Below are 27,401 nucleotides of genomic sequence, written 5' to 3' on the forward strand. Positions count from 1 at the left end.
GGGACTTTTCGTGCTTATAAAGCTTATTTGAAAGTGTTACAGACAGAGACATGCAGGGAGAGAGAACAGTATGGGCTGTTGTTTATCGTGCTCATAGTCTGATTCCCTTTAATACATTACCTTGTCAACTTAGGTTGTCATTCTTCTAACACCTATTACCTGACGTTAAAAGTACTCTGATTTACATGTAATATCAGCGTTTTCTTTCTATCTATCTGATTACCGGTGATTGTTTGAGAGACCATACAGTTATCAGTCATAACACGGCCAGTAGACATCTGTAGGTCCAGCTCTCCCTCTCTGTCGTTGTGCTGCTTTTCAATGTATATCCCATCAATAGGTGCTGAAAGAGAACTCAAACTTAGGCATGCGACACTGTATGGTTTAGGTGTATGAGCGTATACTGTGAGTTAGATTTGCTCTCACTTTAATTGGTCAGTTTGCTGCAGGTCTTTCTGTGTTGAGTGAAGAGCCGTCTCAGAGTCTGTCACATTAACTGTGTTGAGGGAGGGAGGGAGGCAGAGACAGAAAGAGACAGAGTAACATGTATCAAAGTAGTGGATAATCTCTGTTTCCAGGTGCGAGGTGTATTGTTTAAGAACAGAGTAAGGTTTGGGGGGGGGGGGGGGTCCCTCTGTCAGCAATCTGACACAGGGGTAAAGTCCAGGGGGACCGGGGCTTCCCCTGATGGGGTGTAGGGTTATCCAAGGGTGTTTGGGACAGGATTAGGGTAGTGTTTTAACTCCAGGACCCTCTGATCTGTGAGATGGCCCTAGAGGTTTAGGACTAAGACCCAGCTGAGTGATGCTGCAGGATTATAGAGGAATCTCTGCAGACTGATGGATGGGATGGACCTCCACACACACCTGAGGATGGGGCAATCTGTCTTATAGGCTGGGGAGAGAAAGTAGAAACCTGAGAGAACCACTGTCCTCCCTCTTATAGACTCGAGATATAAATAGGAGCAGGACGTTTTGTCAGATATACATGCATGGTTGTAAAACAGACTGGTTGAACTGGGTAGAGAAAGTATTTGGACACAGGATCACTGGGGGTGAGGAGAAAGAGTCTATCTCTCTCTCTCTCTCTCTCTCTCTCTCTCTCTCTCTCTCTCTCCACTGAGTCACTCCAGGTGAAGACAGGCAGGATATGAGAGTTCCTTTTTAAAGAAAGAAGAGAGAATGAGGAGCATTTAACCTCTGATCCCTGACCCCTAAGACAGGAAGTATGTGTGTCACTGCTCCTACGGCTTAGCATTGTTCCCCTGCTCAACTGGAAGTACCTGTTATTGTCTGGATCTCTGTGCGTGTGTGAGCATGTTTCAAAAGCCAGGATACAATTAATCAGTCGAACAAGAGTATTATTGAAAAAGTGTCTCTTTAGATGAATACCTTCATATATAGGATGGTTCTTTGCATAATAGCAAAGTCACTAGCACAGCTAATTTATGTGTAACTTATCTACTGTCTGTATGTCTGTAATGCATGTACTGTATGTGAGTGTATGTCCCCAGGCTGTGTGCTAATGTGTGTGTAATTCGTCATTAGCCCTGTCAGTGTGTGTGTGTCTGACATGAGCTCATTTATCTCCCTATAGCCCCTCGGGAGATGGGAGGGAGGGAAGGAGAGGTGGGAGGACAGACTGGGCTGAGAGTGATAGGGGGGAGCACGCACAAAGGGAGGGAGCAGGCTGGGGGGAGGGCAGAGGGCTTGTGCAGGTGTGCTCCGGTCTGGTCTGGTGAGTGTTATCGAGGGTGACTGATACATGCAGATTTGTTGTGGATAGGAGAGGGGGTGAGGGTGGGGGGGGGGGGTGGGGGGGGAAGAGAGGGATAACTTGTGCAGGTGTGCTGTGTTTAAGAGGTGGTGTGTGCGTGGGGAGGGGTGGGGGGGGGGTGGAGCTTAGTCAGAATCAGTTTTTTTGGCAGAATAGGTACTAGCTTGGGCATTGATTTTCACTCATTGACGGATTTGTGTGAAATTGAAGATGGTGTGGTAACTGTGGTTAGTAGGGGAGTGTACTGTAGCCCTTGATATGTGCTGATAGAGCAATGTAAAACCGGAAAGTGGTGTGGTTTTGTCGAGGTTATAAGTCACTGTGTGGAACAGGAGAGTGTCTTCGTTTTTTTGTTTGGCTGTGGTGTACAGGTCTTGTTGAGGCTCAGTCGAACTGCCTAAACCATAAACTGTAGCCTCATTCAGGTGATAGAGCTATTGTTTTCTCTGGGCTGTGGTAGTTGCAGTACAAGTCCCAGCTAGTCCCAGGGGTTGGTTAAAGGGATACTTCTGGATTTTGGCATCGAGGTCCTTTATCTACTTCTCCAGAGTCAGATGAACTCGTGGATACGATTTTTATGTCTCTACTCGCAGTTTCAAGGAAGTTGCTAACTAGCGCTAGCGCAAATGCTAACTAGCGTTGGCGCAATGACTGGAAGTCTATAGGTACCTGCTAGCATGCTAGTAAATACCCATAGACTTCCAGTCATTGCCCTAACACTAGTAAGCATTGGCTCACAAAACTACCTCTAACTTCCTTCATACTGGACACAGAGACAAAAAGAAAAGGTATCCACGAGATCATCTGACTCTAGGGAGATAGATAAAGGGCCTCATTGCGAAAATCCCAAAGTACCCCTTTAAGGTTGAACTCAGACAACCACTCGTTACTGTAGAGTACATTGTGTAGGCGTTCACCTGGGGTTTATTTTCGTACTCAACTCGTGTAATGGTTAAGGTTTGATATTAATGGTTGTCAGGGAGATGGTTTTTAAGTGGCGTGCATTGTTTATTTATGTTGGATGTTTCTGTTCATGAGAAATCTGATTAGACTAATCTCTGATAAGTGGAAAGAAAAAGGCACAGTTTCTCAGGTGAGGAGATTCTCAGGTATTTGTCTGTATCTTATCACTCTTCAATTTGTTTGTGATAGTGTGCATCTGCCCACAGCTTTGTCAGCAACCCAAGAGTGTATGTGTGGGCAACCTTACGTGCACAATACAGAGAGACAGGTGTGTGTGTGTGTGCGTTTGTGAGTCTGACAGCGCCAGTGTCTATGTTGATGCATCACAGTGCGGCTGACATATCTCCAAGTTCATGTGTCACTGTGGGGCATAAAGTGTGTTATGATCGACAGCCAGGTTAGGTCAACAGCATTTCAGACTTCCCCAACATCAAAAACGCGCACACGCACACGCACACGCGCGCACACACACACACACACACACACACACACACACACACACACACACACACACACACACACACAGTTGACTCACCACTTCAGTAGGACGGTAGTACTTGGGGTCCACATTCAAATCAAATCAAATCTTATTTGTCACATTCACATGGTTAGCAGATGTTAATGCGAGTGTAGCGAAATGCTGTGCTTCTAGTTCCGACCGTGCAGTAATATCTAACAAGTCATCTAACCTAACAATTTCACAACAACTACTTTATACACACAAGTGTAAAGGAATGAATAACAATATGTACATAAAAATATATGAATGTGCACCACCCCTGTTGACTGGCAACGACCAACCTCGTTCTCATCCTTCCCCTCCCACCTGGAGAGAGAGAGAGAGAGAAAGAGAAAGAGAGAGAGAGAGAGAGAGAGAGACAGATATGGTGGGAGGAATGGAGAGAAAGAAAGAGAGACATATTTGTGACCTGTTGCCACAAGAAAAGGGCAACCAGTAAAGCACAAGCAACATTGTAAATACAACCCATATTTATTTATTTTCCCTGTAGTACTTCAGCTATCTGCACATTCTTACAACACTGTACATTTCCATAATATAACATTTGAAATGTATGTGAGTGTAATGTTTACTGTTCTTTTCTGATTGCTTATTTCACTTTTGTTTATTAAACATAAGTTTCCCATTCCAATACAGCCCGTTGAATTGAATTGACAGACATATAGGGAGAGAGAGAGAGAGAGAGAGAGAGAGAGATGTTATCAGTTAGTTGAGTGACAAGGGCAACTCCCATAAACTACATCTGTCCTGGTGTCCACCTCTTCTTTCCCCTCTATCTCTTTTTATCGCTCCCTCTTCCCTTCCGGTGGGTCGTTTGTTGCTGTAAGGTCTGTAGCAGACAAAACATGTCACACACCTCTCTGTCTGACTGATCTGCCTCTACCACAACATGATGTGAACATTCACAGGTGTGTACATCTGACTGGGTACTTCTCTGACTCACAGATGCGGGTATGTGTCGTGTGTGTTTTTCTGTTTGTGCTTGCATGTGCGTGTCTGCGTGCATGCATGTGTGTGTATACTTGCACAATGGTTTTGCCCATTGGACTTCTCCACTAACTCCCTGACACTATGGACGTTCCCTGTCGCTATGGCCAGCCAAGTCCTCTGGCTCTTCCTCCTGAAGCATCAGCCCCGAGGGGGGGGGGGTTAAAACACTGATAGACACAGACAGACAGACAGTCACTTCATTGGTCACACAGATTGGAGTAGAACCAACATGTTCCTGTTCCTGACAGACAGGAAGTGAACCTGTGACCTCAGAAGGGGGGGACCACACCACCCAAACCACTGTCCTGACGTCACCGCAAAGGCTCATGGGACACGTACCGTGGGAAAGGAGGAGAGAGAGCTCCCAGAGGCTTTTTATGCTGGCACACACACTGTCATAGTATTTTATCTTTCAAACGCACACAAATTCACAGTGTTCTCACTTTTCATAAACACATGCACATGCCTGAATAGTGTTTTTTTTCTTATTGTCACAAACACACACATCCATATCGTGTTCACTTTCAAATGCACAGAATAGAGAGACCTACTTTCTGAGATTATGTTGCTCTACAGTGACAAAAACAGCAAAATCAACCATCACTAATCTTGACTTGTTTTAGTGTTCAAACTCTATATTCCAAGCCTGGCCCATACAGAGCAGAGAATAGCACGATTATTAGCCTATATCCCCTTGAAAGCAGTGAAAGCTGATCATCCTGGGTCTGAGATGCACTATATTAAAAAGCCAGAGTGCATGTCACAAATGGCACTCTATTCCCCATATAGTGCACTTCTTTTGACCAAAGCCTTATGGGCCCTTGTCAAAAGTAATGCTCTATAAAAGGAATAGGGTGCCATCTGGGATGCAGTCAGAGAGAGGAGAGTGTCTACAGATAATTCCATAATATTTATGGTGAACGTGAGCCAAAAGGTCAGAAAAGTTTACCCCTAACACCTCGTCTCTGATTACACCACCTCACCAGGGAGGAACACACACGTACACACACGCAATGCATGCATAACCCACATACATACACACCCACACCCACACCTCCTTAAGAGCAGCAAGATTCCTTTAATTCCTGATGCTTAGAGCTGAATTCCAGATGCGAGACTATGTGTGCGTGTGAGTGTATGTGTGTGTGTCAGAGGTCTTCACAGATCCACTTGTACCCGAATCCCCGAGACCCGATCCAGTACCCAAGTGGGTCCGGATCCAGAATTCTAAATGTCACGGGTTTGGGTCGGATCTGACATGATTCTCACGGGTCTCGGGTATGTGTAATTTTAACTGATTTATCCAGAAGGGCCCGTATAGATCCAAATGTGAAAGCTGCAGTCGAGAGGGAGAGATACATTTGATAATTGATGCTACTGCTCTTGCTTTTCACGAGAGTGGAGCCTGGCACGTGTAACTTGTTGTTGGCCAATCATAAGTGATCAAAGCGGCAATAGGCTACAATTATAGAGCCTCCGTGTGTGGAAAAGTTAGGAGTTATCTAATCAACGGAGGATGGAATTAAAAGTACCGAATTAAAAGTTAAAGGAGATGGATAGAGCGAACATGTCGGCTGCTACTTAATATTCTGAATGGAGTTGTTGTTATTTGTAACTGTAGGATGAGAAAGTACATGCACTGCAGTCTTAATTAGCCTAGCTAGCTAATGTTATCTAGCTTAATAAGTTTCCTGTTTCCGGTCACAACTTGCAGACTTGTTTACGCTGCTGTGCGTTTTGTTGCCGATCTTACTTTGCTACCTGACGGTTTTTTACTTTTTCATTACCGTATATTTTTACTTTTTCCCTCACTCAACTTATTTCATTCAACTTTTTCACCCCGGAGGTTTTATCTGGACATGGTTCGTCAGGACTTCAAACAGCCAAAGCTAAGTAACATTAACATGATGCCTTCTAATTGCAGTCGTTGTACTTATAATATACAGGAGAACGATCGCCTTACGGCAAGGATAGCTGTGCTGCAAGCCCAGCTTCAGACGCGATCGTTAGGCAAGGGTAATTTCAGTGTAGGAAAGGATGAAACAGCGTCTGTGCCACCAGTAAGTACAGATAGTAACGTTAGTATAAACCCCCTCGCACGGTCCCCGCAGCCGGACATCTTTCTCATGGCTTCTGGAGGGAAACGTTGTAGGAATGCTCAACCGGTGTCGCTTATTCAGCCGACAGAAACTTTCAACCGGTTCTCCCCATTAAGCGAGTCGGAGTCGGAGGCCGAGACTTCTCTGGTCTCTACTCCTCCCGTTGTGGGGTCTGAGACGCCGACGGCTCCCACCATTAGCTCTGACAAATTGAAAACCCTAGTCATTGGCGACTCCATTACCCGCAGTATTAGACTTAAAACTAATCATCCAGCGATCATACACTGTTTACCAGGGGGCAGGGCTACCGACGTTAAGGCTAATCTAAAGACGGTGCTGGCTAAAGCTAAAACTGGCGAGTGTAGAGAGTATAGAGATATTGTTATCCACGTCGGCACCAACGATGTTAGGATGAAACAGTCAGAGGTCACCAAGCGCAACATAGCTTCAGCGTGTAAATCAGCTAGAAAGATGTGTCGGCATCGATTAATTGTCTCTGGCCCCCTCCCAGTTAGGGGGAGTGACGAGCTCTACAGCAGAGTCTCACAACTCAATCGCTGGTTGAAAACTGTTTTCTGCCCCTCCCAAAAGATAGAATTTGTAGATAATTGGCCCTCTTTCTGGGACTCACCCACAAACAGGACCAAGCCTGGCCTGTTGAGGAGTGACGGACTCCATCCTAGCTGGAGGGGTGCTCTCATCTTATCTACGAACATAGACAGGGCTCTAACTCCTCTAGCTCCACAATGAAATAGGGTGCAGGCCAGGCAGCAGGCTGTTAGCCAGCCTGCCAGCTTAGTGGAGTCTGCCACTAGCACAGTCAGTGTAGTTAGCTCAGCTATCCCCATTGAGACCGTGTCTGTGCCTCGATCTAGGTTGGGCAAAATTAAAAATGGCGGTGTTCGCATTAGCAATCTCACTAGTATAAAGACCTCCTCCATTCCTGCCATTATTGAAAGAGATTGTGATACCTGACATCTCAAAATTGGGTTACTTAATGTTAGATCCCTCACTTCCAAGGCAGTTATAGTCAATGAACTAATCACTGATAATAATCTTGATGTGATTGGCCTGACTGAAACATGGCTTAAGCCTGATGAATTTACTGTGTTAAATGAGGCCTCACCCCCTGGTTACACTAGTGACCATACCCCCCGTGCATCCGGCAAAGGCGGAGGTGTTGCTAACATTTACGATAGCAAATTTCAATTTACAAAAAAAAAAACAATGACGTTTTCGTCTTTTGAGCTTCTAGTCATGAAATCTATGCAGCCTACTCACTCACTTTTTATAGCTACTGTTTACAGGCCTCCTGGGCCATATGCAGTGTTCCTCACTGAGTTCCCTGAATTCCTATCGGATCTTGTAGTCATAGCAGATAATATTCAAATTTTTGGTGACTTTAACATGGAAAAGTCCACAGACCCACTCCAAAAGGCTTTCGGAGCCATCATCGACTCAGTGGGTTTTGTCCAACATGTCTCTGGACCTACTCACTGCCACAGTCATACTCTGGACCTAGTTTTGTCCCATGGAATAAATGTTGTGGATCTTAATGTTTTTCCTCATAATCCTGGACTATCGGACCACCATTTTATTACGTTTGCAATTGCAACAAATAATCTGCTCAGACCCCAACCAAGGAGCATTAAAAGTCGTGCTATAAATTCTCGGACAACCCAAAGATTCCTTGATGCCCTTCCAGACTGCCTCTGCCTACCCAAGGACGTCAGAGGACAAAAATCAGTTAACCACCTAACCGAGGAACTCAATTTAATCTTGCGCAATACCCTAGATGCAGTTGCACCCCTAAAAACTAAAAACATCTGTCATAAGAAACTAGCTCCCTGGTATACAGAAAATACACGAGCTCTGAAGCAAGCTTCCAGAAAATTGGAACGGAAATGGCGCCACACCAAACTGGAAGTCTTCCGACTTGCTTGGAAAGACAGTACCGTGCAGTATCAAAGAGCCCTCACTGCTGCTCGATCATCCTATTTTTCCAACTTAATTGAGGAAAATAAGAACAATCCGAAATTTCTTTTTGATACTGTCGCAAAGCTAACTAAAAAGCAGCCTTCGCAAATGGAGGATGGCTTTCACTTCAGCAGTAATAAATTTATGAACTTCTTTGAGGAAAAGATCATGATCATTAGAAAGCAAATTACAGACTCCTCTTTAAATCTGGGTATTCCTCCAAAGCTCCATTGTCCTGAGTCTACACAACTCTGCCAGGACCTAGGATCAAGGGAGATACTAAAGTGTTTTAGTACTATATCTCTTGACACAATGATGAAAATAATCATGGCCTCCAAACCCTCAAGCTGCATACTGGACCCTATTCCAACTAAACTACTGAAAGAGCTGCTTCCTGTGCTTCACCCTCCTGTGTTGAACATAATAAACGGCTCTCTATCCACCGGATGTGTACCAAGCTCACTAAAAGTGGCAGTAATAAAGCCTCTCTTGAAAAAGCCGAATCTTGATCCAGAAATTATAAAAAACTATCAGCCTATATCGAATCTTCCATTCCTCTCAAAAATTGTAGAAAAAGCTGTTGCACAGCAACTCACTGCCTTCCTGAAGACAAACAATGTATACGAAACGCTTCAGTCTGGTTTTAGACCCCATCATAGCACTGAGACTGCACTTGTGAAGGTGGTAAATGACCTTTTAATGACGACAGACCGAGGCTCTGCATCTGTCCTCGTGCTCCTAGATCTTAGTGCCTCTTTTGATACCATCGATCACCACATTCTTTTGGAGAGATTGGAAACCCAAATTGGTCTACATGGACAAGTTCTGGCCTGGTTTAGATCTTATCTGTCGGAAAGATATCAGTTTGTCTCTGTGAATGGTTTGTCCTCTGACAAATCAATTGTACATTTCGGTGTTCCTCAAGGTTCCTTTTTAGGACCACTATTGTTTTCACTATATATTTTACCTCTTGGGAATGTCATTCAAAAACATAATGTTAAATTTCACTGCTATGCGGACGACACACAGCTGTACATTTCAATGAAACATGGTGAAGCCCCAAAATTGCCCTCGCTAGAAGCCTGTGTTTCAGACATAAAGAAGTGGATGGCTGCAAACTTTCTACTTTTAAACTCGAACAAAACAGAGATGCTTGTTCTAGGTCCCAAGAAACAAAGAGATCTTCTGTTGAATCTGACAATTAATCTGGATGGTTGTACAGTCGTCTCAAATAAAACTGTGAAAGACCTCGGCGTTACTCTGGACCCTGATCTCTCTTTTGAAGAACATATCAAGACTGTTTCAAGGACAGCTTTTTTCCATCTACGTAACATTGCAAAAATCAGAAGTTTTCTGTCCAAAAATTACGCTGAAAAATTAATCCATGCTTTTGTTACTTCTAGGCTGGACTACTGCAATGCTCTACTTTCCGGCTACCCGGATAAAGCACTAAATAAACTTCAGTTAGTGCTAAATACGGCTGCTAGAATCCTGACTAGAACCCCAAAATTTGATCATATTACTCCAGTGCTAGCCTCCCTACACTGGCTTCCTGTTAAGGCAAGGGCTGATTTCAAGGTTTTACTGCTAACCTACAAAGCATTACATGGGCTTGCTCCTACCTATCTTTCCGATTTGGTCCTGCCGTACATACCTACACGTACGCTACGGTCACAAGACGAGGCCTCCTAATTGTCCCTAGAATTTCTAAGCAAACGGCTGGAGGTAGGGCTTTCTCCTATAGAGCTCCATTTTTATGGAATGGTCTGCCTACCAATGTGAGAGACGCAGACTCAGTCTCAACCTTTAAGTCTTTACTGAAGACTTATCTCTTCAGTAGGTCCTATGATTAAGTATAGTCTGGCCCAGGAGTGTGAAGGTGAACGGAAAGGCTGGAGCAACGAACCGCCCTTGCTGTCTCTGCCTTGCCGGTTCCCCTCTTTCCACTGGGATTCTCTGCCTCTAACCCTTTTACAGGGGCTGAGTCACTGGCTTACTGGTGTTCTTCCATGCCGTCCATGGGAGGGGTGCGTCACTTGAGTGGGTTGAGTCACTGACGTGGTCTTCCTGTCTGGGTTGGCGCCCCCCCTTGGGTTGTGCCATGGCGGAGATCGTTGTGGGCTATACTCGGCCTTGTCTTAGGACGGTAAGTTGGTGGTTGGAGACATCCCTCTAGTGGTGTGGGGCTGTGCTTTGGTAAAGTGGGTGGGGTTATATCCTGCCTGTTTGGCCCTGTCCGGGGTATCATCGGACGGGGCCACAGTGTCTTCTGATCCCTCCTGTCTCAGCCTCCAGTATTTATGCTGCAGTAGTTTATGTGTCGGGGGGCTAGGGTCAGTCTGTTACATCTGGAGTATTTCTCTTGTCTTATCCGGTGTCCTGTGTGAATTTAAATATGCTCTCTCTAATTCTCTCTTTCTGTCTTTCTCTCGGAGGACCTGAGCCCTAGGACCATGCCTCAGGACTACCTGGCATGATGACTCCTTGCTGTCCCCAGTCCACCTGGCCTGCTGCTGCTCCAGTTTCAACTGTTCTGCCTGCGGCTATGGAACCCTGACCTGTTCACCGGACGTGCTTGTTGCACCCTCGACAACTACTATAATTATTATTATTTGACCATGCTGGTCATTTATGAACATTTTAACATTTTAACATCTTGACCATGTTCTGTTATAATATCCACCCTGCACAGCCAGAAGAGGACTGGCCACCCCTCATAGCCTGGTTCCTCTCTAGGTTTCTTCCTAGGTTTTTGGCCTTTCTAGGGAGTTTTTCCTAGGGAGTTTTTCCTAGCCACCGTGCTTCTTTCACATGCTTTGCTTGCTGTTTGGGGTTTTAGGCTGGGTTTCTGTACAGCACTTTGAGATATCAGCTGATGTACGAAGGGCTATATAAAAATACATTTGATTTGATTTGATTAATAAGCTACTCCTGGATTGATGCAGTGAAGGCAGGTACTACGTCATCATATTTGATGATAAGTATCATCGCTATGGCAGCTATTGGTCCATTATAGCGCAAGTCGGGGGGGACCACACCACCCAAACCACTGTCCTGCTCCCCTTGTCACTCGCTCACAGTACAACCCCTCCCGTGCCTGCTAGAGCGGTACCTCTCTCGCTCTTCTCGCGCTTTATCAGCTCTGGTTAATAAAGTAACTTAAAAAAGGACATTTCTGCTGCTACCCTCACTCAGATCAGGTCTGGATCCGATCAGGTCTATACGGAACGGGTTTAGTTGTCGTCGAGTCTGTTCGGAATGGGTCTCCATATTAAAAAAAAAAAACTAAATTATTCGTATCGGCTCGGGTCCCACTTTTTGGACCTGTGAAGACCTCTAGTTAGTGTGTGTGTGTGTGTGTGTGTGTGTGTGTGTGTGTGTGTGTGTGTGTGTGTGTGTGTGTGTGTGTGTGTGTGTGTGTGTGTGTGATTACTACTAAAGTGACATTAATATCTCAGTGCTTCTCTCTGTTTCTCCTCTCATCATAGCTCTCTAAAAAGCACATCAACACACTGGGCTATAATTGTAGGAGTGAGTATGTGTGTGTGTGAGAGAGAGAGAGAGAGAGAGAGACAGAGGGAGAGAGAGAGAGAGAGAGAGAGAGAGAGAGAGAGTGAAAGTGTGTGTGTGTGTGTGTGTGTGTGTGTGTGTGTGTGTGTGTGTGTGTGTGTGTGTGTGTGTGTGTGTGTGTAATAAGCCCATCAGCACGTTTAATGTGGTGCAGTTGGACACAGCAGCAGTTGGCCGTCTCGCTCCACACATTTGATCTCTTCTCCCTCTGCTCTCATATTCACACCCTGTATAAATCACTCACAGAATGAGATAGCATACACACACACACACACATACCTGGAGAGTAGACCACCTCTGTCTCTTATTAGATGCTCAGTCACAATAAACCATTGCTGTTTACCAGAAGTATTCTCTTCCTCTGACTCTCTAGCTCGCCTGAGTGAAATGTGTGTGTGTGTGTGTGTGTGTGTGTGTGTGTGTGTGTGTGTGTGTGTGTGTGTGTGTGTGTGTGTGTGTGTGCGCACTTGTTTTCCCACATTATCAGGAACCCAATGCCCTAACATTACGCGTTGATGTCCTGAAAAGGTAGGAAAACAAAAACGTTTTGAAAAACTTTTTTCAGGTCTTGAATTTGTTCAAACGCTATGTCAAGCTTAAGGGTTAGGTTTAGGGTTTTGCTGTTAGGGTTAGGTTTAGGTTTAGTGTTAGGTTAGGGTTAGGAGTTAGGGAAAATAGGATTTTGAATGTTGAAAAAATTTGACACTTCAAAAAGTGTGTGTGTGTGTGTGTGTCTGTGTGTGTGTGTGTGTGTGTGTGTGTGTGTGTGTGTGTGTGTGTGTGTGTGTGTGTGTGTGTGTGTGTGTGTGTGTGTGTGTGTGTGTGTGTGTGTGTGTGTGTGTGTGTGCTACTGGAAGAAAAGGGTCAATATCAGGGGATATCTTTATCTATTTATCATTTTAGACATGCTCCAGATACAGATGTCCTTAATTTCATACATGGAGCTAGGATACTCTCTGTAATGGAACAGTTTCTGCATGCATCCAATCTGGACCTCAGACATCTCCCTGCTACTGTATGAGTCCATGGAGATACCTGGGGTGAGATCCCTCCAAGACACGCCCCTGATGCGTGTGCAGACGCTTACACATTTGTAGAATATTTTAACACCGGAAAGGGTATGCGTCAACATGCTGACATTTCTAAGCCTTTATACTTAGGCATAAACAAATCCACGTACTTTCAGAAATATATTATATCTGTAGTCATTTCCTGATAATTTATGGATCTTTCTTTTTTTTAATCATAATTTCAATAGATATCCTTACATATGTAATATTCATCCACATGTGACTCGTTTCAGGAAACTAGGCGTATGTCACGCGTCACTACTTCACTGGGTGTTCGTAAGGTCTAAGAATACACAGATATGAGATGTATACAGTCAGTATTTGTCAACATGAAGAGAGATAATAGGATGCCACATATCTCAGGATATTGGATGAGCCCAGATCCGGACACAGGAAATGTCAATGTGTGATATTCGGAGTAATCTCAAATGTATTATGTCTAAAAGACATATCTTGATTCAGAATGTGTCAGGATATGTTGCAAATCCACAAAACTCAAAATATACACTAGAAATTGTCTAAATTCTGTATAATATCAAAAACGTGGCACGTAAAGCTAACCCCTGATATGGACCCTTTTTGCCCAGGTGTGTGTAGGGAGGTGGAAGGTAGTGTTAACATTGCCCCTACTCAGTGGTGATGATGGAATGTTCATTACCCATAATTCCCCTGGGGTTTGGAAGCGGCATTGTCTGGGGCCCATTAGGGGTTACCTGGCTCCTGGGCTGATGGCTCCCATGAGCCTGACCCCTGACCTCACCCCATGATCCTTATTGGCCTTCCCAGACTACCACACTAGAGACCAGCCAATCATAGAAGATCTGTGTATGATTGACAGACTGGTTAACCAATCAGAGTTGGGTATCTCCGAGTATGTCCGTGTGTAATTCCTCTGTTCTTCCAATAACTGAGAGTGTGTGTGTTACAGAAAAGGGCTGCAGGCTGCTGAGCGAAAAGGAAAACTAACTTCTGGAGGACTAACTGTATCATTCTTTCACTCCCTCCTCTCTCTTCCTCTGTATCCGCTGCTAAAGCCACTTTCTATCACTCAAAATGTAAAGCTTCTGCCTCTAACTCTAGGAAACACTTTTCTACCTCTCCTCCCTTCTTAATCCACCTCCCTTCTTAATCCTCCACCTCTTCCCCTTATCTCCTCCCTCTGCGGACGACTTTGTCAACCACTTGTCAACCACAGCCGACTGAGTCCACTGGTCCCAGTCACACAGAACTACCCTATGCCTTGACGGCATCCCTAGCTGCGTTCTCAGAACATGGAGCATTCAATCTCTCCCTAACCTTGTCTGCTGTCCCCACTTGCTTCAATATGTCCACCATTGTTCCTGTACCCAAGAAAGCCAAGGTAACTGAACTAAACGACTGCTCGTAGCACTCACTTTTGTCATCATGAAGTGCATTGAGAGGCTAGAAAAGGATCATGTCACCTCCACCTTACCTGAAACCCTAGACCCACTTGAATTATCATTACACCCCAATAGATCCACAGATGATGCAATCGCAATAGAATTGCACAGTCCCCTATCCCATCTGGACAAGAGGAATACCTATGTAAGAATGCAACTGTGCAACTGGGTCCTGGACTTCCTGACGGGCCACCCCCAGGTAGTGAAGGCAGGCAACAACACCTCCACTACGCTGATCTCAACACAGGGGCCTCACAAGGGTGAGTGCTCAGCCCCCTCCTGTACTCCCTGTTTACCAATGACTGTGAGGTTACGCACGCCTCCAATTCAATCATCAAGTTTGAAGAGACAACACAACAGTGGTAGGCCTGACTACCATCAATGACAGCCTACAGGGAGGAGGTGAGGGCCCTCGTGGAGTGGTGCCAGGAAAACAACCTCTCCCTCAACATCAACAAAATGAAGGAGTTGATAATGGACTTTAGGAGGCAGCAGAAGGAGCACACCTCCATCCACATTGACGGGGCCGCAGTGAAGAAGATGAAAAGCTTCAAGTTCCTCGTCGTACACATCATTGACAATCTGAAATGGTTCATCCACACAGACAGTGTGGTGAAGAAGGCGCATCAGCGCCTCGTCAACCTCAGGAGACTGAAGAAATCTGGCTTGGCCCCTAAGACCTTCACAAACTTTTACAGATACACCATTGTCAGGCTGCATCATCGCCTGGTAAGGCAACTGCACCGTCCGCAACTGCAGGGCTCTCCAGTGGGTGGTGTGGTCAGCCCAAAGCATCACCAGGAGCACACTACAGCACCCGGTGTCAAAGGAAGGCCGAGAAGTTCATCAAGGACTACAGTCAGCCCAGCAGCGGGCTGTTCACCCTCCTATCATCCAGAAGGCAAGGTCAGTACAGGTGCATCAAAACTGGGACCGGCCATCACTGTTAAATAGCCATCACTAGCAGGCCTTCACCCAGTACCCTGCTCTGAAGTTAGTCACTGGCACTAGCCGGCTACCACCCGGTTACTCATCCCTGGACCTTACAGGCTACTGCCCTATGTACATAGACATGGAAGACTGGTCACTTTAATAATGTTTAAATAATGTTTTACCCATTTCATATGTACAATGCATTCAGAAAATATTCAGACCCCTTGACTTTTTCAACATTTTGTTACGTTCTTATATGAAAATCATTCTTAAATGGAAAAAGTTTGGAACCACCAAGACTCTTCCTAGAGCTGACAATCCGGCCAAACTGAGCAAGCAGGGGAGATTCAGAGTATCATTTCCGGTCACAACTTGCAGACTTGTTTACGTGGTGCTGTGCGTTTTGTTGCTAACCTTACTTTGCTACCTGACAACTTTACGGTTTTTACTTTTTAATTACCGTTTATATTTTTAGTTTTTCCCTCACTCAACTTTTTTTTCATTCAACTTTTTCACTCCGGACGCTTTATCTAGACATGGTTCGTCAGGACTTCCAACAGCCAAAGCTAAGTAGTAACATTAACATGATGCGTTCTAATTGCAGTCGCTGTACTCATAATATACAGGAGAATGATCGACTTACGGCGAGGATAGCTGTGCTGCAAGCCCAGCTTCAGACGCAATCGTTAGGCAAGGGTAATTTCAGTGTAGGAAATGATGAAACAGCATCTATGCCACCAGTAAGTACAGATCGTAGTATAAATCCCCTCGCACGGTCCCCGCAGCCGGACAACTTTCTCATGGCTTCTGGAGGGGAATGCTGTAGGAATGCTCAACCGGTGTTGCTCATTCAGCCGACAGAAACTTTCAACCGGTTCTCCCCATTAAGCAGCGAGTCGGAGTCAGAGGCTGAGCCTTAGGGGGAGTGATGAGTCTCACAACTCAGTCGCTGGTTGAAAACTGTTTTCTGCCCCTCCCAAAAGATAATTGGCCCTCTTTCTGGGACTCACCCACAAACAGGACCAAGACTGGCCTGTTGAGGAGTGACGGACTCCATCCTAGCTGGAGGGGTGCTCTCATCTTATCTACGAACATAGACAGGGCTCTAGCTCCCCTAGCTCCACAATGAAATAGGGTGCAGGCCAGGCAGCAGGCTGTTAGCCAGCCTGCCAGCTTAGTGGAGTCTGCCACTAGCACAGTCAGTGTAGTTAGCTCAGCTATCCCCATTGAGACCGTGTCTGTGCCTCGACCTAGGTTGGGCAAAACTAAACATGGCAGTGTTCGCCTTAGCAATCTCACTAGAATAAAGACCTCCTCCATTCCTGCCATTATGGAAAGAGATCGTGATACCTCACATCTTAAAATAGGGCTACTTAATGTTAGATCCCTCACTTCCAAGGCAGTTATAGGGAATGAACTAATCACTGATCCTAATCTTGATGTGATTGGCCTGACTGAAACATGGCTTAAGCCTGATGAATTTACTGTGTTAAATGAGGCCTCACCTCCTGGTTACACTAGTGACCATATCCCCCGCACATCCCGCAAAGGCGGAGGTGTTGCTAACATTTACGATAGCAAATTTCAATTTACAAAAAAAACCTGATGTTTTCATCTTTTGAGCTTCTAGTCATGAAATCTATGCAGCCTACTCAATCACTTTTTATAGCTACTGTTTACAGGCCTCCTGGGCCATATACAGCGTTCCTCACTGAGTTCCCTAAATTCCTATCGGACCTTGTAGTCATAGCAGATAATATTCACATTTTTGGTGAATTTAATATTCACATGGAAAAGTCCACATAGACACTCCAAAAGGCTTTCAGAGCCATCATCGACTCAGTGGGTTTTGTCCAACATGTCTCCGGACCTACTCACTGCCACAGTCATACTCTGGACCTAGTTTTGTCCCATGGAATAAATGTTGTGGATCTTAATGTTTTTCCTCATAATCCTGGATTATCGGACCACCATTTTATTACGTTTGCAATCGCAACAAATAATCTGCTCAGACCCCAACCAAGGAGCATCAAAAGTCATGACATTAATTCTCAGACAACCCAAAGACTCCTTGATGCCCTTCCAGACTCACTCTGCCTACCCTAGGACGTCAGAGGACAAAAATCAGTTAACCACCTAACTGAGGAACTCGATTTAACCTTGCGCAATACCCTAGATGCAGTTCCACCCCTAAAAACTAAAAACATTTGTCATAAGAAACTTGCTCCCTGGTATACAGAAAATACCCGAGCTCTGAAGCAAGCTTCCAGAAAAATAGAACGGAAATGGCGCCACACTAAATTGGAAGTCTTCTGACTAGCTTGGAAAGACAGTACCGTGCAGTATCAAAGAGCCCTCACTGCTGCTCGATCGTCCTATTTTTCTAACTTAAACAACCTGTTTGGGATAGGGGGCAGTATTTTCACGTCCGGATAAAAACATACCCGATTTAATCTGGTTACTACTCCTGCCTAGAAACTATAATATGCATATAATTAGTAGATTTGGATAGAAAAAACTCTAATGTTTCTAAAACTGTTTGAATGGTGTCTGTGAGTATAACAGAACTCATATGGCAGGCCAAAACCTGAGAAGATTCTATACAGGAAGTGCCCAGTCTGACCATTTCTTGTCCTTCTGTAGCCTCTCTATCAAAAATACAGCATCTGTGCTGTAAAGTGACATTTTCTAAGGCTTCCATTGCCTCTAGGAAGGCGCCAGAAAGTGGAATGATAGCTCTGCAGTCTCTGGGCGAAAAACAGCAGGGGTTTTTGTGAGTGGTCCTTCTGAGGAAAATGACACTGGCGCGCACGTGCACGAGACGACTCCATTTTTTTCTTTCACTGTTTGAACAAAAACAACGTCTCCCGGTTGGAATATTATCGCTATTTTATGAGAAAAATTGCATAAAAATGTATTTTAAACAGCGTTTGACATGCTTCGAAGTACGGTAATGGAATATTTTGACATTTTTTGTCACGAAACGCGCTGGCGCGTCACCCTTCGGATAGTTACCTGAACGCACGAACAAAACGGAGCTATTTCAATATAACTATGGATTATTTCGAACCAAAACAACATTTGTTGTTGAAGTATAAGTCCTGGGAGTGCATTCTGACGAAGAACAGCAAAGGTAATCCAATTTTTCTTATAGTAAATCTGAGTTTGGTGAGTGCCAAACTTGGTGGGTGTCAAAATAGCTAGCCGTGATGGCCGGGCTATGTACTCAGAATTTTGCAAAATGTGCTTTCACCGAAAAGCTATTTTAAAATCGGACACTGCGATTGCTAGGGGGCAGTATTGAGAATTTTGAAAAAAATATGTGCCCATTTTTAACTGCCTCCTACACCAACTCAGAAGCTAGGATATGCATATTATTACCAGATTTGGATAGAAAACACTCTGAATTTTCTAAAACTGTTTGAATGGTGTTTGTAAGTATAACAAAACTCATATGGCAGGCAAAAGCCTGAGAAAAAAAATTTCTTTTGTGGCTGTACTATTTTTTTTTGTCATTGTTATTAGATACCACAGTGAGAAAGGATTCATTTCGCACTTCCTACGGCTTCCACTAGATGTCAACGATCTTTATAAAGTTGTTTGAAGCGTCTATGATGAACAGAGACCGGATGACAAGGAAGAGAAGTTGACCTCCCTGGGATGTCGTCACTTCATTATTTGCTGCACCTGCGCAATCATGTGATATGATACATTTTTCAAATACGTTTTTCAAGACACAGGAGAGGTCGGGTTGAAACATTACTGATGTTTCACGTTAAAAATGGCTCTAAAGATTGATGCTAAACAACGTTTGACATGTTTGAATGAACGTAAATAGATTATTTTTTTTACTTTTCGCAGTGACTTCCCACCCCCCCCGCGCTACTTTTTAGTAGCCTACCGAAGCGCTAACAACTTGGAGTTATTTGGACATCAATTATGAACTTTGTTGAAAGAAACCACATTTGTTGTGAACATAGGATTCCTGGAAGTGCCAATGGATGAAGATAATCAAAGGTAAGGGAATATTGACAATAGTAATTTTGATATTACATGGTTACAAGATGGTGCTAACCTGTATAGCCTAGCCTATTGTTCTTAGCACAGCACCCGGTTTATTGCAAATTGTGATTTCCCAGTAAAGTTATTTTGAAATCTGGCAATGCAGTAGCATTTACGAAATGTTAAACTATGAATATTAGAATGACAATATTATAATTGACCAATGTTATCGAATAGTAATTTTGTAATTTGTAAAGTTGTTCACCGGAAGCATTTGAGAGAAAAAAAAAAATCTGAAGTTCACCGCTACGGTAAAATGCTGTTTTTGGATATAAATATGAACTTGATGGAAAAAAAAAATGCATGTATTGTATAACATAATGTCTTAGGAGTGTCATCTGAGGAAGATTGTCAAAGGTTAGTGCATAATTCTAGCTGGTTATCCGCTTTTGGTGACGCCTGTCTTTGAATTGACAAAACATTACACACAGCTATTTTCAATGTACTCTCCTAACATAACCTAACTTTATGCTTTCGCCGTAAAGCCTCTTTGAAATCGGACAATGTGGTTGGATTTAGGAGATGTTTATCTTTCAAATTGTGAGAAATAGTTGATTGTTTGAGAAATTGAAATGATTAGATTCTTGCAGTTTTGAATTTCCCGCCATGGTCTCTTGACAATGAATCCCTATACCGGGATAAGATCCCCAACAGGATAAAGGAGTTCTGTATCTATAATTCTTAAAATAATTGTTATGTTTTTTGTCAACGTTTATCGTGAGTAATTTAGTAAATTCACCGGAAGTTTGCGGTGGGTATGCTAGTTCTGAACAAAACATGCTAATGTAAAAAGCTGTTTTTTGATATAAATATGAACTTGATTGAACAAAACATGCATGTATTGTATAACATAATGTCCTAGCATGTGACGTTTAGAACTAGCATACTCCCCGCAAACTTCCGGGGAATTTACTAACAATTTACTAAATTACTCACGATAAACGTTCACAAAAAGCATAACAATTATTTTAAGAATTATAGATACAGAACTCCTCTATGCACTCGATATGTCCGATTTTAAAATAGCTTTTTGGTGAAAGCACATTTTGCAATATTCTAAGTACATAGCCCAGCCATCACGGGCTAGCTATTTAGACACCCGGCAAGTTTAGCCTTCACCAAAATCAGATTTACTATAACAAAAATGTTATTACCTTTGTTGTCTTCGTCAGAATGCACTCCCAGGACTGCTACTTCAATAACAAATGTTGGTTTGGTCCCAAATAATCCATCGTTATATCCGAATAGCGGTGTTTTGTTCGTGCGTTCCAGAAACTATCCGAAATGGTAAATCAGGGTCGCGCGCATGGCGCAATTCGTGACAAAAAAAATTCTAAATATTCCATTACCGTACTTCGAAGCATGTCAACCGCTGTTTAAAATCAATTTTTATGCAATTTATCTCGTAAAAAAAGCGATAATATTCCGACCGGGAATCTCCTTTTCGGCAAACAGAGGAAAAATCACAAAGACGGGGGCAGCCAGGGCACGCGCCTAAGCCCACAGTCCCTTGATCGGCCACTTGAGAAAGGCGATCATGTGTTTAAGCCTGGGGCTGGGATGACGACATTCAGGTTTTTCCCGGGCTCTGATCGCCCATGGAAGACGTAGGAAGTGTCACGTTAGAGCAGAGATCCTTTGTAAAAGATAGAGATGGCAAAGAAGTTCAAGAAATGGTCAGACAGGCCACTTCCTGTAAAGGAATCTCTCAGGTTTTGACCTGCCATTTGAGTTCTGTTATACTCACATACACCATTCAAACAGTTTTAGAAACTTTGGAGTGTTTTCTATCCAAAGCCAATAAGTATATGCATATTCTCGTTACTGGGCAGGAGTAGTAACCAGATTAAATCAGGTACGTTTTTATCCAGCCGTGAAAATACTGCCCCCTAGCCATAACAGGTTAAGGACTCCTCTTTAATTCCTCCAAAGCTCGGTTGGCCTGTGTCTGCACAACTCTGCCAGGACCTAGGATCAAGGGAGACACTCAAGTGTTTTAGTACTATATCTCTTGACACAATGATGAAAATAATCATGGCCACTAAACCTTCAAGCTGCATACTGGACCATATTCCAACTAAACTACTGAAAAAGCTGCTTCCTGTGCTTCGCCTTCCTATGTTGAACATAATAAACGGCTCTCTATCCACCGGATGTGTGCCAAAGTCACTAAAAGTGGCAGTAATAAAGCCTCTCTTGAAAAAGCCAAACCTTGACCCCGAAAATATAAAAAACTATCAGCCTATATCAAATCTCCCATTCCTCTCAAATATTTTAGAAAAAGCTGTTGCGCAACAACTCACTGCCTTCCTGAAGACAAACAATGTATACAAAATGCTTCAATCTGGTTTTAGACCCCATCATAGCACTGAGACTGCACTTGTGAAGGTGGTAAATTACCTTTTAATGGCGTCAGACCGAGGCTCTGCATCTGTCCCTGTGCTCCTAAACCTTAGTGCTGCTTTTGAAACCATGTCATTCGAAAACATAATGTTAACTATCACTGCTTTGCAGATGACACACAGCTGTACATTTCAATGAAACATGGTGAAGCCCCAAAATTGCCCTCGCTGGAAGCCTGTGTTTCAGACATAAGGAAGTGGATGGCTGCAAACTTTCTACTTTTAAACTCGGACAAAACAGAGATGCTTGTTCTAGGTTCCAAGAAACAAAGAGATCTTCTGTTGAATCTGAAAATTAATCTTGATGGTTATACAGCTGTCTCAAATAAAACTGTGAAGGACCTCAGCGTTACTCTGGACCCTGATCTCTCTTTTGATGAACATATCAAGACTGTTTCAAGGACAGCTTTTTTCCATTTACGTAACATTGCAAAAATCAGAAGTTTCTGTCCAAAAATGATGCAGAAAAATTAATCCATGCTTTTGTTACTTCTAGGTTGGACTACTGCAATGCTCTACTTTCCGGCTACCCGGATAAAGCACTAAATAAACTTCAGTTAGTGCTAAATACGGCTGCTAGAATCCTGAATAGAACCAAAAAAATGTATCATATTACTCCAGTGCTAGCCTGGCTTCCTGTTAAGGCAAGGGCTGATTTCAAGGTTTTACTGCTAACCTACAAAGCATTACATGGGCTTGCTCCTACCTATCTTTCCGATTTGGTCCTGCCGTACATACCTACACGTACGCTATGGTCACAAGACGCAGGCCTCCTAATTGTCCCTAGAATTTCTAAGCAAACAGCTGGAGGCCGGGCTTTCTCCTATAGAGCTCCATTTTGATGGAATGGTCTGCCTTCCCATGTGAGAGACGCAGACTCGGTCTCAACCTTTAAGTTTTTATTGAAGACTCATCTCTTCAGTAGGTCCTATGATTGAGTGTAGTCTGGCCCAGGAGTGTGAAGGTGAATGGAAAGGCACTGGAGCAATGAACCGCCCTTGCTGCCTCTGCCTGGCCGGTTCCCCTCTCTCCACTGGGATTCTCTGCCTCTAACCCTATTACAGGGGCTGAGTCACTGGCTTACTGGTGCTCTTCCATGCCGTCCCTAGGAGGGGTGCGTCACTTGAGTGGGTTGAGTCACTGACGTGGTCTTCCTGTCTGGGTTGGCGCCCCCCCTTGGGTTGTGCCGTGGTGGAGATCTTTGTGGGCTATAGTCGGCCTTGTCTCAGGATGGTAAGTTGGTGGTTGAAGTTATCCCTCTAGTGGTGTGGGGCTGTGCTTTGGCAATGTGGGTGGGATTATATCCTGCCTGTTTGGCCCTATCCGGGGGTATCATTGGATGGGGCCACAGTGTCTCCTGACTCCTCCTGTCTCAGCCTCCAGTATTTATGCTGCAGTAGTTTATGTGTCGGGGGGCTAGGGTCAGTCTGTTATATCTGGAGAATTTCTCCTGTCTTAACTGGTGTCCTGTGTGAATTTATGTATGCTCTCTCTAATTCTCTTTCTTTCTTTCTTTCTTTCTTTCTTTCTTTCTTTCTTTCTTTCTTTCTTTCTTTCTTTCTTTCTTTCTTTCTTTCTTTCTTTCTTTCTTTCTCTTGGAGGACCTGAGCCCTAGGACCATGCCTCAGGACTACCTGGCATGATGAGTCCTTGTTGTCCCCAGTCCACCTGGCCGTGATGCTGCTCCAGTTTTAACTGTTCTGCCTGCGGCTATGGAACCCTGACCTGTTCATTGTGATTACAATTATTTGTCCATGCTGGTCATTTACGAACATTTGAACATCTTGGCAATGTTCTGTTATAATCTCCACCCGGCACAGCCAGAAAAGGACTGGCCACCCCTCATAGCCTGGTTCCTCTCTAGGTTTCTTCCTAGGTTTTGGACTTTCTAGGGAGTTTTTCCCAGCCACCGTGCTTCTACACCTCCATTGCTTGCTGTTTGGGGTTTTAGGCTGGGTTTCTGTACAGCACTTTGATATATCAGCTGATGTAAGAAGGGCTATATAAATAAATTAGATTTTGATTTGAGAAGGGCCTTGGTCAGGGAGGTGACCAAGAACCTGATTGTCTCTCTGACAGAGCTCCAGAGTTCCTCTGTGGTGATGGGAGAACCTTCCAGGAGGACAACCATCTCTGCAGCACTCCATCAATCAGGCCTTAGAGTGGCCAGACGGAAACAAATCCTCAGTAAAAGGCACATGACAGCCCGCTTGGAGTTTGGGATAAGGCACTTAACAAACTCTCAGACCATGAGAAACAAGATTCTCTGGTCGGATGAAACCAAGATTGAACTATTTGGACGGAATGCCAAGCGTCACGTCTGGAGGAAACCTGGAACCATCCCTACAGTGAAGTATGGTGGTGGCAGCATCATGCTGTGGGGATGTTTTTCAGCGACAGGGACTGGGAGACTAGTCAGGATCGAGGGAAAGATAAACGGAGCAAAGTACAGAGAGATCCTTGATGAAAACCTGCTCCAGAGCATTCAGGACCTTAAAGTGGGGCGGAAGTCCACTTTCCAACAAGACAACGACCCTAAGCACACAGGCAAGACAACGCAGGAGTGGCTTCGGGACAATTCTCTGAATGTCCTTGAGTGGCCCAGCCAGAGCCCGGACCTGAACCCGATCTAACATCTCTGGAGAGACCTGAAAATAGCTGTGCAGAGACACTCCCCATCTAACCTGATAGAGATTGAGAGGATTTTCAGAGAAGAATTGGAGAAACTCCCCAAATACAGGTGTCCCATGCTTGTATCGCCATACCCAAGAAGACTCCAAGCTGTAAACGCTGCCAAAGGTGCTTCAACAAAGTACTGAATAAAGGGTCTGAATACTTATGCAAATGTTATAGGTCTTAAAACCTGTTTTTGTTTTGTCATTATGGGGTATTGTGTGTAGATTAATGAAGGAAGAAAACTATTTAATCCATTTTAGAATAAGGCTGTAATGTAACAAAATGTGGAAGAAGTCAAGGGATCTGAATACTTTCCGAATGCACTGTATATACTGTATTATAGTCAAGTCCATCCTATTCAACTACTGATCTACATAAACTATTCTATCCACATATTCTTCAGATATACTATATATTCTATCCACATACTGTCCTTAATGTCTATACATCCCATCATGTATATATATAATCTATCTTTCTATATTTATACTCTGGACTCCAACATTGCTCGTCCAAATATTTATATATTTCTTAATTTCTTTCTTTTACTTTTAGATTTGTGTGTATTGTTGTGTATTGTTAGATATTACTGCACTGAACACAAGCATTTTACTAAACCCACAGTAACATCTGCTAAACATGTGTATTTGACCAATAACATTTGATTTGATTTGATCTCTTTCTACCTGCCCGCTCAACCCCATCCCTTCCTCCCTTCTCCAGACCATCTCTGGAGACCTTCTCCCATTCCTTGCTTCCCTCATCAACTCATCCCTGACCACTGGCTGCATCCCCTCTGACTTCAAAATGACCAGAGTCGCTCTCCCCTCAAGAAACCAACACTCGACCCCTCTGACGTCAAAACCTTTCTTTTTTTTCTTTCCCAAACACTTGAGAGGGCTGTCTCTGACCAACTCTCTCTCTATCTCTCTCCGAACGATCTTCTTGACCCTAACCAGTCAGGCTTCAAGACGGGTCGCTCAACTGGAGACTGCTCTCCTCTGTGTCACAGAGGCTCTCTGCACTGCCAAAGCTGACTCTCTCTCCATTGTTCTCATCCTCCTAGATCGATTCATGCCACAGCCCACCTGGTATTCAATCTTCCGAAGTTCTCCAATGTCACCCCGCTCCTCAGCACACTCTACCGACTTCTAGTCAAAGCTATCATCCACTACAAAACCATGGTACTTGCCTACGGAGCAGCTAGAGGTAATGCCCCTCCCTACCTTCAGGCTATGCTCAAAACCTACACCCCAACCAGAGTACTCCGTTCTGCCACCTCTGGTCTCTTGGCACTCCCACCCCTACTGGAGGGCAGCTCCCGCTCAGCCCAGTCAAAGGTCTTCTCTGTCCTGGCACCCAAATGGTGGAACCAGCTTCCCCCTAAAGCTTGGACAGTAGAGTCATTAGCCATCTTCCGAAAACATTTGAAACCCTACCTCTTCAAAGAGTATCTTAAATAATCTGACAGCACCCACCCTTGCACCCAATTTTAACCCTACCCCCCCACTAGCAATTACTTTATTGTGGAAAAAATAACTTAATATTTGTGGCTGTCCCATCTAGCTATCTTAAGATAGCCTGCTGCTAGCCCTGGGCTGCTAGCTGTCTGAATCGCCATGCCTCCAGCTCGCCTAGCTACTCACTGGACCCTATGATCACTCGGCTACACATGCCTCTCCCTAATGTCAATGCCTTGTCTATTGCTGTTTTGATTAGTAATTATTGTCTTATTTTACTGTAGAGCCTCCAGCCCTGTTCAATATGCCTTAGCTAGCCCTTATGTTCCACCCCCCCCCCACACACACACACACACACACACACACACATACGATGACCGCACCTGGCTTAAATGGTGCCTCTAGAGACAAAACCTCTCTCATCCTACCATACCCTTGTCTGAACATTATGCCTTGGATCTATTCTTCCGCGCCCAGAAACCTTCTCCTTTTACTCTCTGTTCCGAACGCATTAGACGACCAGTTCTTTTGGCCTTTAGCCGTACTCTTATCCTCTTATCCGTACTCTTAGCCGTTCCTCTGGTGATGTAGAGGTTAACCCAGGCCCTGCAGCCCCAAGCATCACTCCCATTCCCCAGGCGCTCTCATTTGTTGACTTCTGTAACTGTAAAAGCATTGGTTTCAAGCATGTTAACATTAGAAGCCCCCTCCCTAAGTTTGTTTTATTCACTGCTTAACTTTGGGATCAGTGTCCCGCTAGCATTCCACTACGACAACATCCGGTGAAATTGCAGAGCGCGAAATTCAAAATACAAAAATCGTAATATTAAACATTAATTAAAATAAAAGTGTCTTACATCGTTTAAAAGGTTAACTTCTTGTTAACTTCATATGGATCAGTGGGACACTAGCGTCCCTTCTCAACAACCTCCGGTGAAATTGCAGAATGCCAAATTCAAATTAAATTACTATAAATATTTAACTTTCATGAAATCACAAGTGCAGTACATCAAAATAATGCTTAACCTGTTGTTAATCCAGCCGCCGTGTCAGATTTCAAAAAGGCTTTACGGCGAAAGCAAACCATGCGATTATCTGAGGACAGTGCTCAGCACTCAAAATATTACAAACCGTTAGCAGCCAAGTAGATTAGTCACGAAAGTCAGAAATAGCAATAAAATGAATCACTTACCTTTGATAATCTTCGTATGGTTGCACTCACAAGACTCCCAGTTACACAATAAATGTTTGTTTTGTTCGATAAAGTCCCTCTTTATATCCAAAAACCTCCATTTTGTTGCCGCGTTTTGTTCAGTAATCCAATGGCTCAAATACGGTCACAACGGGCAGACGAAAATTCTAAATAGTATCCGTAAAGTTCATAGAAACATGTCAAATGATGTTTATAATCAATCCTCAGGTTGTTTTTAGCCTAAATAATCAACAATATTTCAACCGGACAATAGCGTTGTCAATATAAAA

The 27,401-nt window shown here is 44.0% G+C and overlaps 1 pseudogene; it reads right to left on the reverse strand.

The window, feature by feature from the left end:
* Positions 1 to 3,097: 3,097 nt before the first annotated feature.
* The window catches only part of LOC106584084 (GDP-mannose 4,6 dehydratase-like), a 180,910-nt pseudogene continuing 156,606 nt past the window's right edge, over positions 3,098 to 27,401 (reverse strand).

The sequence above is a fragment of the Salmo salar genome, chromosome ssa23, assembly GCF_905237065.1.
Source record: "Salmo salar chromosome ssa23, Ssal_v3.1, whole genome shotgun sequence".
NCBI classification, from domain to species: Eukaryota; Metazoa; Chordata; class Actinopteri; order Salmoniformes; family Salmonidae; genus Salmo; species Salmo salar.